Genomic DNA, 16,426 nt, shown 5'->3' with positions numbered 1-16,426 from the left:
GGAGTCCTCATTTCTTTATCTGTAAAACAGAGATAATGGTATTTATCAGTCTATGTAATAATGATATTGCAAGGTCTACGGAAAATCATGTACTTGAAACTGCCACATGGAGCCTGCCTCCCAGGGAATGTTTAATAAGTGTCTAGGATCAATGTCTCCATATTTGTTCTGACCTAAGCTGGTGATTCTAATGAAACTTTGGAAACAGGAAAATGAAGGTCATTCTTCCAGTGGATGGTGATGGGATTCCTTCAGGTGGAGCAAGGGTGGCATGGGGAAGACGTGGAGGCTTTAGGGCCGTTCTATGGGCATAGCCACACATCAACACACTGACAATAGACACTCTTGGTGAAATCGAGATAAAAACTGAGGGGAAAAAATCCTCTAAAGGTTTTGGGGTTGATTAAATGAAACGGTAGACTGCCAATCGCTAAACGTATTAAAGTTAATTATGATAACCTAATTGCTCATGTGTCTGGCTCTTTCCAGCAGTGATGAGAAAGCTCTCTGGAAGTTCTAGTATAATCACAGTGAACTTAATTGAAGACTCCAGAATCAGCTTAGGAACTCTTTATTTGGTTCCTTCATGACACAGATCATAATACTGCTAAGATGTCATGATTATTGACAATTCTATTTCAAGCATAAGGTGAGCATCTCAATATGTATTTTCAAATGTGTGCAGTAGGAACAGGAAGTTGACAGTTGTGAAATAAGCAAATCTAGTTGTATGGATGATCATGTATATTATTATCTATAATAATAAAAGCGTAATATGCTAATTATACTGGACAACCTTCCGGATGGATGAAGCCACGACAGCGGGGGCTGAGGCAGAAGCAGCCGCTGTTGTGGCGGGGGCCAAGCCCCTTGCATGAATTTCATGCATCGGGCCTCTAGTGTTTAATAATAAGCATTATCTCATTCCCTTAGATAATGCTTGACACCTGTAAATCACAGATTTTTACAGACGCTGAACCACCAAATTAACCAATCCTGGAGCCCTATCCTTGGATGTTCTATGAGATAATGTGTCCTTATTGTTTAAGTAACAATTTTCTTGACTTTCCTCTTACTTGAAGCTCAAAGTACCCCAACTGGTACATCTCTTTTTAATACATTTAAGTGAGAATATTTCCTTAAGAGACCAGGGCACAGAACTGGCCTGATTTTGTGGCTTCTACCACTTTTGCTTGAATGTTCTCTAATAGGTTAGCATAAACCAAAAGGGCCTATGTGAGGTGTGAGTATGAGTGTGTGAGTGAGTGTGTGTGTGTGTGTGTGTGTGCGTGCGCATGTATGTGTGGTTATTTAAATGAAAGATATAGCTGAAAAATTCACTGAGACTAGTTTCATTGACAGGGACTGTGTCTCTACTGCAGAACAGTCATCAACCAAATGAGTTGATGAAAAGCCTATTACATATCCGGTTACCTTTCCCTCTAACTTCTGGGAATAGACCAGGAGGCTGCTGTTGTTGTTGTTGTTTTGTGTGTTTTTATTATGGGAAAACTGTTGCGAGCCTGAGAACTCCTATGCCTCTACAACCCCCTTTGTAATGCTCGTGCACTCTAATATTAAGGATAATCATTTGGCTGCGATATCCTCAGAAGAATTTGGTGCTTTGTCATTTCCTGGCTAAGGGTTTCATTGCTCCTGGCAGAAACCTAGTCAGAAAGAATTAATTGGTTTATAATTCTAAGTTCATGCAATCTGATCATTTAGATCTGGGAAATTTACTTGCAAAAATAACTCAGCACATTTGGTGTTCTTTAAGGACTGCCCAAGAGTTTTATTGAATCACATGGTACCCTGAGCAAACAAAGCGTAGTTTTAAATATTTGAATAAAAACGACAAGTGTGTTTGCATACATCTTTAAAAGTTACAGAGTTCAAGATCATGGCCTGATATGTGGCCAACACAGATTGTGTTTCAAATGTGTACTTGAAGGTCCCTTTACTATACCACACTGCCTCACACCTTAAATAATTTGTATTAGCCAAATTAGGACAAGAAAGATAATTTGGGCCTTGTCCCAAGAAGTCAAACATGAATAACCCAGGGTAGCTTTATGTCAAATTAATGGTTCATTGGAACATCATAGAATCTACCTGAGTAGGTAAACATCTCATTTGTAGCTGTCTCTAGAATTTTGTGAGACACTGATGCCTAGAGACTTTATGGTGGTGATTTATTTCTCCTATTTTAAAGGATTTCAGAATAACAATAAATTAGCTTATTATATTAGTATCTAAACAGATTTGCATATTATAATGAGCAAATTATCTTTTGTTATTTTGGTATTTTGAAAACTATTTTTTTTCCTGACAATATGTCAAATTATAAAAATTCATATTTGCATCCACTGATAGGATGATAGAAGTTAATCAGGAAGAAAATGCAAAAGAATTCTCAGATTTCAGTTAAATTTGACATTTTTCCCAGCACCATTTGCTAAGACTGATAACCCTCAGTGACATCTTGCATTCAGCAAGGTGACGGGCCAGCAGACAGCTTCCACGGGTCAGCATTTTGTCCTTTGCCCCTGTAGCATTTAAGCACTGCAAACGAGTGCCTCTAATTCTTCTCAGATCCTCCAGTTCCCACTTTCTTAAATGTGAAGCCTGTGCAGGGCGCTGGATGGAAAGAAAGGTGTCTACCGACCTAACTCTATGACAGTGGGGCACACCGTCACTTGAAAAAGCATAGAAAGAGGGTCAAGTCGCTTGGTTGTTGGGTGAAAGTCTGGGATGGGAAATGCCCTGCAAAGCGGTCCTGAATATTTGTTTTTTTCTGATTTTATAATAAATAAAAGTGGTGGGTGTGTGTCATGGGGTGAGTGGGGTAGGAATAGTGAAAAAACACAGTGATTGGGTCCAGTAGGCTTGGCTTTGCACTCAAGCATTCATTTATTGTTCCTTCATTCATTTGACCTTCTTTTTGTTCATTTACTCAAATATCTAATGGGAGTTCACTGTGTCCCTGGCACTCTGCAAAAACTCCTGAGGGTGCAATAACAAGCGAAAACAGACACAGTGCGGTCACTGGTCCATTCCCAGGGCGCTTGCTGGCCAGTGGCTGCCAGCTGATTATTATTTGAGCTTTATATATCCCTTTGTAATTCATGTCCACCTCCCTATCCCAATTGTGAATTACAGGCTTGTAAAACATATCTCAACTTTTTTTTTTGGGGGGGGGGGAGCATATTATTTAATTTCAATGATTTAAAACGGAATCCTGCACCTTGGAGTCCCTGCTAATTTCTTTAATTTTGGCAGGGCAACCTTCTAGCATTAAAGTTTATTAGACTTTGCTTCACCTTAACTCATAGAGACAGAGATGGAGAGAGGCTGGGCCAGTCTGGGAAGCCACGGCTCTGGTCATTCATTTTCTGAGACTGCTCCAAACACCCCTCATGTGTTCCAGATACGTAAAATGGGTAATGCGAGAAGAATCATCCTTCTAAACCACAGAGGATGAGAAACCTATTGACAGAGAGTGAACCTTTTTGGTCTCACTGCTTAAGTAAGAATTTCCAAAACAAATATTTTCAACCCTCCACTTGTAACACTGTTTACAGAGAAAATACACCCTGTGTTTGCTTTGGGGTCTGGAATGTAGCCTAACAAATAAAGGCAGGGGACATTTCTGGGTGAAAAGAGGTCAAACTAAGAAAATGAAGACAGTCATTTTTCTCAGTCACACCCCTGAGCAACCCCACAGTATCTCTGCCAGTGATTTACCTGGTGATATTTGATATAAACTGGAATGGTAGCCACATTCGTAATCACTGAATAAGCAGCATATTAATGGCAACTGTTTGAGAGACGAGGGATTGTGGGACCTCCAGTTGTTTTTCCTGAGCGAGGCCTCCATTTCAGGCCTGGCTCACTCCCATTCAGTGTTATCTGTAGAAATCGCCAGCAGCCTGCTTCTGCCTTTTCTCTTTCATGAAGATGATGAGGCAGCACAGCATGCAATCAGCGTCCACTCACTGCCTTTAATGTCATTATTTTTATTGAGCAAAGTTCTAACTGCTCAGAGCTAACTATGACTGCTTAACCTGAGAGAGCATATTAGGAGTAATGTTATTACTGCAAAGGCAGAACATTTCTCTCTCCCTCAACTTGTGATTGTTGTTCCTCATCCTATAGCACAAACAAGAAAGGATTATTCATGTCCATAACAACCAAGTTATGCAAACACAAAAAAAGAGAATTAAAATATTTTAACGTATTTTCTTTCATTAGCCTAAAATAATATTTCTAGAGGCCTTTATAATATGCAGCAGCGATTGGCAACACGCTGTGCTCCCTCATTTAAATAATTGTACAATTGTTCATTTCTTCCTCCTCTCATTCACTTATTCCTTCAATGTATTAAGCACTTATTGGGGTACAGTAGAAAAGAAATCAAACAGGTTCCCTGCTCTCATGGAGGTAAGAATCTAGTGACAAAGATCATGCCTGAAAAAGTGGTATATTAGTCAAATCTTTATGAATTCATACTAAAATTCAGTAGGGTAATTTGGTCTTAAAACAAAGTTCTGGATAAATACTTTTTTAAGGTAAAGCATTGACTCTTAAGATCTTTACTTGGTCAGGCCAGATATATCAGCCTTCATGAAAACTAAACACCTATTTCCTCTCAAACACGAGAATACCTTCCTTCTGTGAGTTATCTACAAATGATTATGATGTACATATTCACTTTCAGTGCAAGACAATAAAGAGCTGTAGTATACACCACAGTGTATTCATATACTTATAGTGATATAAGTTGAAATAAAGAACAGACATATAGACAACTAAGTCCAATCCAATGTTTGCACTTTCCTGAAAGTGTGAGAACACAGCACAGGAGAAGGAATGAGGGGTGGAGACACTTGGGACAGAGTTCACAAAGCTTCCAGGACCTGGGTCATAAGGACTCAAGTATTGACCAGAGAAAAAGGATAAATTCACAGAGAATTAAAGACTCATCCACCTATAGTTTTCTTAGTCATCTGGTCACGCTTCTCATGGACAGAAAGCCTGGGTTCTCTTCCTAGACATTTTCCTGGATTTTTACTGGGTTCCTTCCTATCTTCTTACTCAGAAACAGAATGAACAGATGAGGAAGGCACCATTCACTTTTCTCTCCAGGAACCAAGCTATATCCTGCTGGGTGAGATGACTACTGTTGAACAGGCTAGTAAAAATACAACAGAGGAAGAGAAGAGTCCAGCAACTGAAGTTCATGTCTCAGAGGTCAAACACAATGCAAGTAAAAGTGGTCTGGTTTGGGCAAGGACCAACAGGTTCTTCTATTTTTTTCTTTCTTCTCTTCATGGCTTCAGGAAGAAATATTGTTGACTCATTGACTAAAAACAGAGATGTTTCTCCTTGATTAGATTTACTTTACAATATCTCTTCTTAAACTAGAAGTTCTGAAAAGGATCTAAAAATGGTCTCATCCAAACCCCTTGTTTATGGATTAAAAATTGTAGATCATAATAGTCAGGTAATTGGTTGAAGAATACAATTATTTAAGGGAAAAGTTGAGACCAGAAATCAAATCTTTTGCACCCTCCCTCCAAAAAAACATAGAAAGTGACTTAGAGTTATTCAGACCTGAGTTGAATCTGGGCTTATTATTATATCTGTGTCTGTTTCCTCTGAATAATGGACATAATAATACTTTACAGGAAATTTTAGAGAAATAAATGAGAAAATATATGAAAAGTACCAAGCAGAGTACTGGAATCTTCCTAGGTAATTATTTTTTGTAGCACCTTTCTCCTTCCTTATCCCACATAAACCATGCTGCAAGAATTGAGAGAAATATTAATTAAGATGTTTTAGAGCATGACTTCTGAAGCTAATATAAAATAATGGCAATCTAAAATAATGGATACCATTAACGGAAGATATGTGAGAACACACACACAGACACACACACACACACACACACACGGTTTTCCCCTATAGTGAATAATGACCGGACATTTGAAATTCCTGATAATGCTTTAATGATACAAATTATTAAGAATAACTATCACTAATTTAGCACCTACTGTGTATCAGGTATCAAGCCACTTGAATTACATACATTAATTCTAATTCTGGCAATAACCTTATAGAGCACTTCACAGATGATGAAACGAAGGGACATAGTGGCTAAATAATGGTCCAGCAGCTAGTGTAAGGATCTGGAGTACAGCTAAAGAAAAATTTCAACTCACATATTTGTTCCACACAGAATAAATAGTGAGTGGTGATTTGGTAAAATACTGTCCGGCACAAATGCCTAGACCAGTGGTCGGCAAACTCATTAGTCAACAGAGCCAAATATCAACAGTACAACGATTGAAATTTCTTTTGAGAGCCAAATTTTTAAAACTTAAACTATATAGGTAGGAACATTGTTATTAACTTAATTAGGGTACTCCTAAGGCTTAGGAAGAGCCACACTCAAGGGGCCAAAGAGCCGCATGTGGCTCTCAAGCCGCAGTTTGCCGACCACTGGCCTGGACACTTAAACCAGCAGCTCTTCTCCTTCGATATTCAATGGGTGGGGTTTCTAGGCTTAATTGGTCAGGGTCATAAACTTGGGTAATTGAAAAACTGAACAAAGGGCACAGATGATGATTTCTTCCAAGCACACACCTGCTGGCAGCTATGAGTAACTATCCCTAAGGTCAGACTTAATTGGATTTGGATCTAAATGAACTCTGACATGTTGATTATTCACTGCTTGAAAGTAGAAGAGAGAAAAATGCTAAGGTGAAAGGTCAGGAGTGTAAGCTTTCTCCCTATGGCCCTGAAAATTCCCCACTGAAAGCTTTCTTTCATTTGGATCTTGTACTTTCGTTTTTGAAAGTAATTCAGGGAACCTGAATGTTTTGGTCCTAAGTCCATCCCAAATACAAACCTTCTTCCTGAACCAACTGGGGTTCTAAAGCTTCCAGAGTCTAGTAATGACTACTAGGAGCCTTCCAAAGGCAGCCAAAATACTTGGAGATACTAGTAGATATTCAAGAATTCTCACAATTATTTTCTTCTACAGAATTTTTAGAAAGTGAAGTAGGCAATCTTATATATGATAGGAATATTAGGATGAATAGGAGTGAGTGAGTTGTCTGCTCTACCCAAGCTTTATTTATTTTACCTCAGTTAGTTTCCATCATTATTATTCCCATTTTATCACAAGTGCCATTCTTACCCTCATTTTTTCAAAAGAGCAATCAAGGCTTAGAGAAGTGGACCTACTTATTTAATGTCATGCAAGATTGTTATTCACACTCTATCTCTGTTTGATTCTGGCAGCCGGTACTCCCAGATTATGGCTGGGATGCCATGGTAGGTTCGTCATTGGGTGGGACTCACAATAAAAGGCTTCCTGGCAAAAGGGGGTCCTGAGTTGCAAGGCAGAAAAGCAAAAAGATGTGGTTTGATGGCCTGTTGTTATTTAGGTCTAGCCTCTGAGAGTGCAGCACTGGAAGCAGGGGCAGGGCTTAGTTGAAGCAGAAGACACAGGAAAATGAGTAACCCAGAGGGTAGAATAAGATGAACTAAGAGAGGAATCTGAAATATTCAAGAGGAGGATGTTTGAGTTTGGAGCTGAACCAAGTGATGAGGATAAGATGGGCCTGTGGATGTGTCAACACAGCAGAAGAGTAAACAGAGACTTGAGATCCAGAGAATAATATGGGGTTAGAGAGTGGAGGAAGGCGGCTAGACTGGTTAGTTGGTAAAGATCAATTGGTATATTAAAGCTTCTGGAAAGGAAATACACCTGTTTGATTCATAAAGACAGTAAAGTTTCTACAGTAAATAAAATGAAATCCTTGAGAGAAATGATGAGTGTGGCCCTGGCTGGTGTGGCTCAGTTGGTTAAGTGTAGTCCCGTGCACGTAAAGGTTGCTGGTTTGATTGTCAGTCAAGGTACATGGCCAGGTTTGGGCTGGATCCCCCAATAGGGGGGTGATGGTAGGGGGCATACAGAAGGCTCAATGTTTTGCTTTCACATTGATGTTTCCTCCCTCTCCCTTCTTCTCTCTTTAAAAAGCAAATTTTTTTAAAAAAACACTAAAAAAAGGAAATGATAAATTTGTAGAGAAGGGTCCCACTTTAATGTTCACTCTATTGGTTTGCCATAGCTCAACCTAGATATTTTTTACTTTTTATTCATGCATCATTATTTCATTTAACAAGTATCTGTTGAGGGTCCAATGTGTGTCAGGCTCTCTGTGGACACTGGCGTTTCCACAATGTACATCCAAACTATAATAGTATGGGTGGAGCACACAGTGCAGAAATTAAGTGCTTCTGAGAATGAGATGGAAGCAGTTCTCTGTGACTATCATGATCCAAGTGAAGTGTTGATCGTGCTGAGTAAAATGGAAACAGACAAGCCTGTGCTCTGAAAGGAAACAGAATTAGGACATATGGATGAGGCTTTTAGTGATGATAATAGTTCCCATTTGGGGAACCCTGCACTTCTTGATGGCCTTAGATCAGTGGTTCTCAACCTTGGCTGCACATTAGAATCACCTGGGAATCTTGTTAAAATCCTGATTTCTGGGCCTCATCCTCCAGAAATTCTGTTTCTTTGTTACTAATGTTGTGGCCCCACCCCATAACAAAGACACAGAATTTCCGGAGGATGAGGCCCAGAAATCAGGATTTTGAAAAGATTCCCAGGTGATTCTAATGTGCAACCAATGTTGAAAACCACTGCCTTAGATGCTTTCCTATTCACCAGTCTGCACCACAGCTCTCTAAGGAAGTTATTATGATCCTCACCCACTTGCCTGGAACTGAGGGCTTTCCCATGCATGGGACTTTTCATGCTAAAACTTGGGGAGTCCCAAGCACACTGGAGTGGTTGATCACCTTAGAGGAAACCAAGGATCCCAATGCCACAAGTCAAGGACAGAATCTGAACTCACACCCAAGATTTCCCAATGGCAATCCTGTGTTTTCCCACCATACTCCATTGACTCCATCTTTGGAAATCCTGAACTTCCCAATATCTGATCACATACGTTCTATAAACCAAAACAAGAAGGATTTTATTTTTCTTGAATTTTCTTATTTTTTTGAAACATTTTCTTTCATGAAGCAAATACCTTTCATACTTGCTCTCTCCCCGTAGGTTCTTCATTACCTACACCTACGTGTGATTAGGCAGATCTCTGACTTACGTCCTCCTTCAACACAGAAGAAACAATTTTGTAGTAAGCCTTTTTGTTTTTCAGTAATTCAATTGTAATCCCAAAGGTGAGCAGTAGGAAAGAACTCCAACCGAGGCTGTGTCTACAAGAGACTAACATCTGGAAGAAAATAAAATGAAAAACAAAAGTCCAGCTGTTTTGTCCATAAGCCAAATACATTGATATTTGGGGACATCTGGAGAGTTGATTGAACTTTTTGATTTTCGTACAGATGTTTAGTGCTATATAGCGCAGCCATAAGTACACATGGGAAGATATGCATAATGGTATTTCACTATGTAATTGCCTTAGGGAAGCCCTTTATAATGCTGATGTCTGTGGCCAGAATGAAGACTTACCCTATTGGTTTATACTGTTATAGCCACTGTATTTTATAGCATATGGTTATTATGTTCCAAGACATATATTTTAACCCAGAAAGCCATACCATGATGTAGATGTTATGAATTTTGAATTTAGTTACTTTATAGCCTTTTTCTTTTTAATTTCTAATTGGTGAGATTTACTCAGGAAGAGTAGGGGTAAAGGTGGGACATTTGCTGAATTGCCCAGGCTTTCTTAAGTAACTAGACAAATGTATTTAAAACTTACTAGAAAAAAAAAATAATCAACTTTTTTTTTTTTCAAATAATCCAACTTTGAAAATGAGGTCACATTCTAACCAAAGATAGTTCCAGAACTCAATTTACTCCGCCATCCGCACACTCCCTGCTTGAGGGTTGTGGAAAGCAGCTGCATTATCTGCATTTTGCCAAGTAAACAAACTCTGCATGGTGCAACGGTGCAACAGTGTTTGTTGTTTGCCAATGTGCTGGTGGTTAGAAGCTGCTTAAAAATCCTAATTATACATTATCATATAATGCAGAGGCGGTGGTGGGGGTGCGCAGCCATACTTGAAGATACACACGCACAAACTACACTTACATACTTGGTCTGTGCAGTGTAGTCACTCAATCAGTGCTTTGTAAAGGTCTGAAAAATAACATCAAGTCTTCACTGATTACTTACCATGCACTGGACACTGGTTAAACATTCAAAGTGCATAATAGTGCTTAATGCACAAAATCAGCCTGCGGGGTGGTTTTATTATTCCCAGTTTACATATGAGTGAACTGAGCTGCAGAAATGTTAAGGAAGTGACTCATCCCAGGTCATATCCATCTAGTATATGGCAGAAGTGGCTTTTGAACCCAGGTTTGTCTGGCCCCCATCACCCATGCCATTAACCATTACTCTCTGCTGCCTCTTTTCAAAGTGAGTATCTGATGAGAGAAGCCCAGCTCTGTCGAGGCCCCGCAGACTGGTTTAAGACCCCTGTCAAACACCGACATGCACGGATCATTTTTTGTCTATTTCATTAAAAACCAATTTGGCAGCGTGGTGCTGGCTCCAGCACACAGATGGAAGAAGTACACATTGGTCACACAAACCCCACTTGCACACATTCAAAATGATTCAGTCAGTGGGTTCGCAAAGGTTGTCTTAAGCCAAATGACACCTGTAAAGGAAAGTTATGTGGCTGCTCTTTCCTTTTAAAGCTGAACTTCTTACATGCTGGCCTGGTCTGTTGCAAACACTGATGTGTCATAAAAAATACATTGCCTTATAAATCACATCTCTCCTGTAGGAGATTACAGCATTTTTTTACAGCCCATCTGAACCTCTTGAAGCTTTGTTTCTTCAAACCTGTTCCTGTTGCAAGGAGATGAAATTTTTACTTCAAAGGAAGCTGTTATGAAATCTACACTTGCAGGAAACAAAACTACCTCTTTAAGACTTTTTAATGGTCGATCCCTCACTCGCTTTTGCAACTGCCATTTAAAAGCTGCACAATACACATAAGAAAGGACCTGCCCTTTATGATTTTCCTACTGCTACTGTCAACCATGTATGCAAACAAATTGCAAAAATAGCGCATCAGCCCTTTGATCTCCAGTCTTATCTTTTCACACTGGGACGTACTGGAATTTGCTTCCTAGAAAACCACAGGTTTATTGCACTGAACATGTAACACATTAAGAAATTCATTATACATACCCACAGAGACAGGGACTTTAGGCAAAATGGCTGCATTTTTTCAAAGTGAAAATTTTAAAGAAAGAAAAATGATGCTACTCACTATTTAATGGAATAATCAGGTGGCATTAGTTATGTTGTTTTTGCTTTCTTTAAAAAGACCACTCATCAAATACCGCATGAAAGACTACGTTTACCTCCCAACATCATGACACCTCTCATTTCCATGGCCATTTATCATTTCCAAAGTGCTTTTACATTTATTATATAATTGGGTTGATATCATTTGAACACTTGAAATTATACCCACTGTACAGTCCTAAAACTGTTTTCTGAAGACTAAATACAAAGTAGATATCCTTTTCTGGCTCTGTCATTACTAAAAAGGTAACAGAAAACAATACTGTTCTGGTTGTAAAGAGATTTCAGACAAAGAACCAAAAAGATGAAAAACAGTATCTCCTCTCACCCACTGCGAAACTGCAATGCCATTTACAAGAGGGGCTTTTGTTCAAGGGTTTTCCCCCACTGCAGGGGCTACAATCTAACAGTCCGTTTTTGTAAGATGAAGTGCTTCACCTTGAGGTTTATTTCCCCTTTCTTTTATGGTTGCTTCTAACTGTGGTGCCTCACCTTAGATATAAAATATCCCCGCGGAGAGATGAGCTAATGGTGTGTAAGAAGGAGCCTCTACTGGGAACGTCCATGAATGAGCAGCACAATCAGGGAATACCACGGTGGATGCAAAACAGTGCGGCAGAGTGGAGAGAACACGGACTTTGAACTCAAAATGCCTTTGATTAAAATCCGGGCTATTCTATTTACTAGCTTGAAAGCCTTGAGCAGCTCCTGGAACCTCTCTGAGCCTCTGCTTTTTCTCTACAGAGGAGGTGAGAATATCTTTTCTCCATAGGATGATTGTGAATATCAACTGTATTATTCAATGCAAAAAATTAGTTGTTCCCAAAACACTAAATAAGAGAATTCATTGCACCCTTATTATTAGATCTGTGTCATTGCTATTGCAACGTCCAGGCAGAACGCCACGAGGGCGCGGACCAAGGAATGTATTTTAGTGGAATGAAGAGGAGGAAAGAGCTTCAGCCAGGATGGTTTCCTGGATTGTGGCTTGGACATCTACATGATGATGATGATGATGATGATGTGATATTCAACAAAATCAGAAATAGAGGGAGATGAAGGAGAGAAAATGAGAAAGATAGTGTGTGGGGGGGTGGGGGGGGGAGATTACATTACATAACACACTTGTCTTGTTCAACTCTGAATCTTCAGCTTTAAATAAGGTCCCTGTACACATTAGCAACATAATAGATACTTAGATGTTGAGTTAATAAGTGAATGAATGAGCGATAGGTCACCCAGCCTAACTCTGTTCCCATATTTGAATTAGATACATGATAAAAATAAATATATTCCAGAGAATATTCTTATCAAAAATATGTAAATATCTACCTTGGCATTGATGCCCTTTATTGTATGAAATGGACTGAGAATGAAACATACAGCAGGGTAGCATTACCTAGATAGATTAGGAAACTGTTCCTTTTCCGGGTGTACTATGCTAGGGCAGTGGTTGGCAAACTGCGGCTCGTGAGCCACATGAGGCTCTTTGGCCCCTTGACTGTGGCTCTTCCACAAAATACCGACTTCTGCGCATGGGCCACGAAGTTTCAATCACACTGTACATGCGCGCCCGCACGTGGTATTTTGTGGAAGAGCCACACTCAGGGGGCCACAGAGCCACATGTGGCTCACGAGCCGCAGTTTGCCGACCACTGTAGGGAGTTAGAGGCCTTACTTTTTTCCATTTCACATCCCTATTTGTCTAAGAAGTCTAAGAAGGCACTGGTCTCTGGCAGAGATTTCTTTTTTTTAAATCCTCATCCGAGGATATTTTTTCCATTGATTTTTTTTTTTTAGAGAGTGTGGAGGGGAGGTAGGAGTGAGGAAGGGAGGGAGGGAGGGAGGGAGGGGGAGAGAGAGAGAGAGAGAGAGAGAGAAACATAAATGTGAGACATATCAGTTGTTTGCCGCGCCCAGACCCAGGGCCAGAGTTTGAGCCTGCAACTGAGGTAGGTGCCCTAGACCAGGCATAGAACCCATAACCCTTTGGTCCAAGGGCTGACACTCTAACCACTGAGCAAACTGGCCAGGGCTCTGGAAGAGATCTTTGTCAACTAAGTTGATACTGATTCCCTTCATCTTTACTTGGAGACTCACAGATGACATAGAGCTGTCTCTAGGTAGAATTATTCTCTAGGGTCAGGGGTCAGGTCAGCATGGCCATGTGGTAAAAAAAAATACACACACACACAAACACACAGAAAGAAAGAAAGAAAGAAAGAAAGAAAGAAAGAAAGAAAGAAAGAAAGAAAGAAAGAAAGAAAGAGAAAGAAAAAAAGAAAAAAGAAAAGAAAAGAAAAGAAAAAAGAAAAGAAAAGAAAAGAAAAGAAAAGAAAAGAAAAGAAAAGAAAAGAAAGAAATGTGTATTAAACAAGGGGTGGCTTGGACCTTTACTTGGAAAGTTCTTTATTTTCATATACTTATTAGGTAGCTACTTCCAGATGACCTTAAAGATCTCTGTTCCTAGAGCGATCTCCATTCCCATGTTGTGCTACATTTGACTTTTCTTTAGAGAGCCTGACCTTCCCTACCACCGTAGGCAAGCAGATCATCTATCTGCTATTTAAATGGCACAGCAGTTTTTCCAGGAACATTGGGCTCTAGGAGGCAAGTTGCGATTATAATTGCCTATTTTCATTTGTCATTTCCTTGTGAAAGCAGCTCAAATGCGGTGGCGAGGGGGGCACAGCCAACAGCTGTCTGTCTCGGTGAGGAAATGAGAAAGAGAGGGCTTTTCAGTCATTGACCAAGTTCAACAGTTTTTTAAGATTACTGATGGGATGAAGTTTATCATTGTAAAATGGATATAAATCATGGGTTGTTGTTTTTTGAAGTGAAATGTATTACTTTAAAATAAGGATTAAGGTCTTTGGGAATAGGCAGGATGCTTTGAATCAATCTAACATTTCTTTTCTTTAAATAAGCATTAACACGTGGAGAAATGAGATCTTTAAAAGACAATGCTAACACATACAGGGGCCTTTTGTTATATGCATGAATTAGCTAAATACAGTTCAAAAGTAGCAAGTTCTGCTTCTGGAAAACAGCAATTTCTCCTTAATAGGGAAGCCATACAATGGCCTGAATTCTGCCCCCTGCTAGTTACCTGTAGCAATAGAAGCAGGAGATACACACTTTACAGGGCGAGATTGGGCCAAGTCATGTGTGGATGGCGCCCTTTACCAGAAGTGAGGTGGTAAAAACATTTACTAGGAATGGCCACAGAGTTCTAGAAACGGCTTGAAACAAAAGAGTATCACTCTGTGAAGCCACCGTGGGATCCAGCAGTCTTGCAGGGGGCAGACTTAAGTGATCTAAATAAAAACATCTCTGTCTGTGAATTTAATTTTATCCCTGCTCTTCTCAGTGGGATAAACACCCTTGTGATTATCTTCATCTTAACATCCCCTTGTTAGCGCTTTTTTTAAAAAAAATATTTTTATTTATTTCAAAGAGGAAGGGAGAGGAAGAGAGAGATAGAAACATCAATGATGAGAGAGAAGTATTGATCAGCTGCCTCCTGCACGACCACACTGGGATCCAGCCCGCAACCTGTGCATATGCCCTGACCAGGAATCAAACTGTGACCTCCATGGTTCATAGGTCGATGCTCAACCACCAAATCACACTGGCTGGGTTCCCCTTGTGAGCTCTTACTTTCTTCCAATTCATTCATATCCTCTCCTCTTTCCTCTTCCTCGCTTCCTACTTTTCTTTTCTCAGTGCAGTGGGCTCAGGGACTGGAAGAGAAGGAATGCAGTTCCACAATGGCCATCATCTCCCATCTGCTGTCCTCAGTCCTAAGGGGGATTCAGTGTGACTGGCTCCTCCATCCAGGCTGCTGTATCTCCGCTTAGGACAGGAATTTTGTTCAGACCAGGGTAGACCCCTTGGGTTCTAGCAAAAGACTCCTCCAGTAGAAGAGAACAACTCAGACACATGCAAGGGGAGGCAGCATGGGAAGAAAGAGGCCCCAGTTTCATGACCACACTCTGAACCGGTGAGCTAGAACTGAAAGAGAACCCAGAGAAAAGCCCAATGTATTGATTCATTCCACAAACATTTGCCAAGACTCTGGGTTAGGCACTGAGGATACAGAAACTCAAATCCTTCAATTATAGTACAACAGTTGAGTGCGCGCGCGCGTGTGTGTGTGTGTGTGTGTTTGTGTTATGGTGCTGCCAAGGTTCTATATGAGCTCAGAAAAAGAACCACTAATTTTGAGGTTGAGCGGAGGGGGTAATATTACCAGGTAGCAGACATGCAAAGATGCAGAAAAATGAAAGGCCACTAAGTATTCAATAAATGACGGAAGAGGATATGATGAGGCAGAGGCATGGGGATCATAGAATTGAAGTAAGATGAGGACAATAAAGTGAGTCACAGAAATTAATATGTCACTGGTAATCCTGATGTCCATTTCAGTGGCCTAGTAGAGGCCAGCTACAGTGAGAGAGGAGGGAGCTGATAAAGAGAATAGGTGAACAGATTAGCATTGGATGCATTAGCATTGGGTTGGATGACAGCCCCCTTTTGTTCCTTAAGAGGGGAGAGAAAGAGACAAACGTCTGTATTGCCACCTGCAAAACCTGCAAGGAAAGTAGAGCAGCAAGCTGAGTGCTGGGCAAGGAAGGGGGAACAAAGGCTTGTGGAGAGACAGAAAGTGAAATGAGCAAGAAATGGCCATAAAGCCCAACATCACCAGCCATCAGGAAGGAACATGCCTTTCCACCCCCAGCAAACTGGCAAAAAAACAGTAAGACACAAACAGACATATATAACTCTGATAATTACAGGTGTTGACACACGTGAAGTGGCATGTTAGCTTTCTGCACACCTGCTTTGAGAGCAGTTTGGTGCTATGCAGTAAAGGTGGAGGTGGGCACACTCTGACCGGAGAGTACACCTCCAGGAATGCACCATGCATACGCACAGGGAGGATCTAACCTAAGTGGTCATTGACAGGATCTAGAATTTAAAATGTAGTACATTCGGTGGACCACTATCCAGAAGTGAAAACAGACTAAGTATACATGTACAAAAATGGA

General features: G+C 40.3%; 1 protein-coding gene across 1 annotated transcript in view; it reads right to left on the bottom strand.

Moving 5' to 3' along the window:
• Window positions 1-16,426, bottom strand: part of PTPRD (protein tyrosine phosphatase receptor type D) — a 2,145,631-nt gene that overhangs the window by 511,748 nt on the left and 1,617,457 nt on the right. Inside the window, exon 11 of the mRNA XM_081103407.1 lies at window positions 9,114-9,317. The gene's annotated coding sequence lies outside the window, so the exon portion shown is untranslated. The remainder of the gene's footprint in view (window positions 1-9,113; window positions 9,318-16,426) is intronic.

The sequence above is a fragment of the Myotis nattereri genome (genome assembly GCF_964212035.1).
Source record: "Myotis nattereri genome assembly, chromosome: 12".
Taxonomy (NCBI): domain Eukaryota; kingdom Metazoa; phylum Chordata; class Mammalia; order Chiroptera; family Vespertilionidae; genus Myotis; species Myotis nattereri.
Note: the sequence above shows the minus strand (reverse complement) of the source record. Positions and strands in the feature narration are given on the sequence as shown.